The following is a 4,713-nucleotide window of genomic DNA, read 5'->3' on the forward strand; positions in this document are numbered from 1 at the left end:
GTTAAAAAGAAATCTCCATGTTTTATTTGATCTGTAGCAGCAGAAGTGCTTTGACCCGTGCTTCCTCTAGACCTCAGATACACTCAGTCCAGCATTTTAAGCCATAAGCGTTTTTCCGCGTTTTCCCCCACCGGACGGGATGGAGTAGAACTCTGCAATAAAACGGCATAGATTTTTGTTTCTTAAACATAATGTTTTTCATAGGATATTTTTTTAATGTTTTTTTTTTTTTATTTGTAGTATATGGCTATTTTGTTTTTAGTGTACCTGTGTTTACATTCTTATATACCCTTATAGCATGCAAAGAAATGTGACTTTTGGTTTCCCCTATTTTTTGTTTTTGTGATCCCTTATGGCTTAAAATGCAAAAGCGGTATTTCCCTGGGAGTCTAAATTAGGGTAATAAGGTCCCGTTTGATCATCAAGTCTAAAAAGCAAAATTTATTTTGGTGTTTTCGAGGTAAGTATTAGTTATTTGTATGGAACAGTGTCCGCATATCATGGAGTAGTTAAGCTTGGCAGTTTTATTGCTCAGTCATTTCTGCAGTCCGACACCCCAATAGGCAAATGTGGCGATCTTGTTTATAAAAGAAGAAAAAAAAATGGAGGAAAGAAAAAGTATTTGCCCATTTCAGAAAATTTGCTACCGGCCTGGAATTTCTATTGTGCTTTAAAATATTCAGCTGAGATTTCATTGGTGGGCAACACGAAGTGTTCCAGCTATATATAATAAGCCAAGTATCAACCAATCCTATTCCTGTGTGATGCAGTCTAATCCTTTCTAAGAGATTTCTGAATGGTTGCTATGGGTCGTGACATTGTTGCACTCCCATCATAATTTGCTCCAGTCAAAAATTTTCCCCTTTCTTTTTCACCATGAAATCTGGCTTATTATTTAGTTGGCATAGTTGAACTGAAGTTGGGTTTGGAGTGGAAGGTGAGTTAAAAAAAAAAAAAAAAAACGCACCACCTGCAAAGAAAAACCTTTTTATACCCACCCTGTCGTGCTACTTCTATCCTCCTGTCTTTGCTCTGTACAAGAGCTACAGCTGCCTAAGGCCGCTTTCACATTGCTCTGTTGCAAAAACATGGCATGTGTTGTACTATTTTTGCCACGTTGCACATGTGAAACAAGGACATGACTTAAATAACGCACCAAAAACCCAACCATGGTGCGTTTTCCAATTATTTCAACTGGGAGGTTTTTTTTTTTTTTTTTAAGTTTGCCACACCAAAAATGCAGCATGCAGGACGCAACTGACTCACAACTTACTGGTGTGAAGAGTTCCAGGGTCATGCATTTTTTTCTTTTTTTTTGGTAAGGGGAAAACTGATCAGTGTGAAAGGGCCCTAAAGAAATCTTGCATCTGATTCCAGGTGTGTCTGCTGCTTGTGTCCAAGGCCGTGTGCTGTAATTTTTTATTTTTTTTGGTCTGCCGACCCTTACATCGCTTCCCTGGTCCTTAGACATAAGGAACGGCAAAAGAACCACAGCATGTGGCGGTGGACCAATACAGCTTTGACAGTAAAAACCTGACAGGTTTTCTAAGCCTTCCACACTCTTCCCAAAACACACATACCTGTGTACTCCTGGCTGTAAATATACTTTGAGGGGCCTTTTCACACCATTGCACAGGCTAGCAGCAATACATGTTATCGGTGTTTGCGTGGTGCCTATCATTTTTAATGCCATTCCAGCTGACCTTCCCAACATGCTCATTGCAGCATGGGAAACATACGAACATGCTGTGTGGTGCACTACCTAATAAGTTACATGCACTTCTATGGTGCATTGGACAGCCCACCCGAATCAATGGGCTACCTTAACACAACTGACTTTTAATGCACCGCAATAGTGTGAATGGGCCCTAAAGATCCTAATGAGTATTCTAGGGAGATATTGATTAAAGTGACTCTGTTGCTATGGAAAATGGCACCACCTGCAGAAGGGAGTTTAAATTGTTACCTGTTCCTTCATCGTTCTCTGATCTTTGCTCTCTTGCAGAGCAACAGCCTCTTTGTATCAGACACTCAGGCAGCGATGGAGGTTCTTCTTTTTGTAAGGGTTGAGTTTCTAAAACTGGACAGTACAAAATCTGATGCAGCTGTGCATGGTAGCCAACCGGCTTCTAACTTCAGCTTGTTCTACTAAAGGGGTTCAAACCCCTCAATGTTTTTCACCTTAATGCATTAAGGTAAAACACCTTCTGTAGTGCAGCAGCCCCCCTTTTACTTGCCTGAGCCCAGTCTTTCCAGCAACAAGAACAAGCGCACCAGCCGGGGTCTTTGGTCCTCATAGGATAGATTAATATCAGCAGGAACCATTGGCTCCCACTGCTGTTAAACAAATGCTATGATGCGGGGGGCAAGTCCTGCTGTCTGTGTCAATGGACATAGCACCAGGACACTGGAGCGTGCCCGCACGAGTCCCCCGAGGGAGAACGGCTCTCCAAGCGGTGCAGCATTGCGTTAACTGACAATTGCGCGACTACCCAAACACAATTTACTATTTTATTTTTTTCCCAGTCCACAAATGGGAGCTTTCTTATGGTGGTATTTTATCACCTCTGCGGTTTTTATTTTTTGCGCTCTAAACCAGAGCGACAATTTTGAAAAACACTTTTTATTTTTATTTTTTTATGAAATCCAATTTTTTTTTTTTTTCTGAGTTTAGGCCGATATGTATTCTACATATTTTTGGTAATGAGCGTATATGGATTTTGTTTACGCAAAAGTTATAGCATCTACAAAATGGGAGATGATTTATAGCTTTTTTTATTTTATATATTTTTTATCGTGACAGTGATATTGCGACGGACAGTGCTATAAAAGTACTGATTACTGTATAAATGTCACTGGCAGGGAGGGAGTTAACTAGTGGGTGATCAAGGGGTTAACTATGTTCCCTAGGTGTGTTCTAACGGGGGGTGTGATGGGACTGAATAGGGGAAGAGAGATCGGTGTTCATACTCGGTATAAGCACACAATCTGTCTCCTCTCCCCTGAGAGAACAGATCCCGGTTCTCGCTCGGTCATGAGCGATTGCGGGTGCCTGGCAGCCATCGTGCCCCCATAGACTTGCACTGCAGGATTTAGGCCTGCCCCCAACTTCCTCTTCACTGTATCTGATTGACAGTAGCAAGAGCCAATGGCTCCTCGAATGCTGTGTGAAGAGGAAATAGGGGGAGAATAGATGCAGCTGTGCACAACACTGATCTCTTCTCCCCTTCACACAGGGAAACGGAACCCGTTTATTACTAATGTAAGCAATGCATTAAGGTACTAAACCTAAAAACATTTATCACTTTTAAGCTTTGACTAAAACCTGATTGGTTTCTATGCAGAGCTGAACCTGATTTTGCCCTCTCCAGTTTTAGTAAATCAACTCCAGTCTGTAGATGTGCAGGATTTGATCAGGGTTGGTACCTTCCTTGTACACGGCAGTAATGGATAAATCCTGAAAATATTGTAGATTGCTTTTGCATATTCTGTAGCGGGTAAAACAGTTACTGTCTGTATTTTGCTGCAGTTATAAATAGGCCTGCTCGTTTCTATGACAAAAAGTGGGTTCTTTTCTTCCAATTTTTTTTTTTGTAAATTAGGCCAAAAATTAGCCGCTGATGTCAGTCCTATGTCACTTATCACCTGCTGACAGCTGTATCGACTTCTGTGTCCTATCTTCTCTTGAATGTAAACTGTCACTCAGAGTAATCGTATTTGTGCCTATCGTTCTAAAAGTTACTCTTGAACTATGTGCAAAGCCTCTTATCAGACGATATTAAAGGTAATTACTAGTCTGTCCATCTTTTTGTATACCCCAGGTGAGAGTTTTTATTTATTCTTTTGGGGGCCACACACAAACTGAACTCCGGTTTATGGTTTTGTCAGATATAGCAAGCTTGTAGTTCATTTTTAGGTTTCTTTCTTTTTTTTTTTCTGTAGAAATGTGTAAATAAAAGATCACACTGATTCGTGCAACAAGTGTTTCTTTCATTTGACTTCTGATATTGTGTAACTACTGATTTATGGGTAATGTTGCACTAGAGTAGTGATTGCCAACCTTGGCACCCCGGATGTTTTGGAAATGTAGTTCCAAAACATCTAGGGTGTCAAGGTTTGCCATCTCACTGCACTAGAGCCTTCCATGCCATTGAAATTCACACTGTGAAAATTCTCACTGGACTTACAAGGGAGGTATATGGTTTGTCCATAAAAGGAGTGTGCAAGGGGGAAAGATGATGATCTCTATAGGTTGGGCTGGATGACCAGAAGTAGAAAACGGACCGCTACACTATATTGCCAAAAGTATTGGGACATCTGCCTTTACATGAACTTTAATGGCATGTTAGTCTTGGACCCCTTTCACACTGGGGCAGTTTGCAGGCGCTATTGGGCTAAAAATAGCGCCTGCAAACCGTCCGGAAAACAGCGGTTGCTGTTTCTCCAGTGCGAAAGCCTGAGGGGCTTTCACACTGGTGCGGTGCGCTAGCAGGGCTGCTCCAAAAGTCCTGATAGCCGCATCTTTGGAGCGGTGTGTTTACCACTCCTTCCCCTTGAAAACCGCGGCTACACCGCTGGCCTTGCGGGAGGTATTAACCCCCTTTTTCGGCTGCTAGGTAAAACCGCACCGCTAGTGGCTGAATACCGCTGCAATTCTGATGGTAAAGCGCAGCTAAAAATAGCGGCACTTTACTGCCACTGCCCCAGTGTAAT

The sequence above is a fragment of the Rana temporaria genome, chromosome 7 (genome assembly GCF_905171775.1).
Source record: "Rana temporaria chromosome 7, aRanTem1.1, whole genome shotgun sequence".
In the NCBI taxonomy this organism is placed as follows: Eukaryota; Metazoa; Chordata; class Amphibia; order Anura; family Ranidae; genus Rana; species Rana temporaria.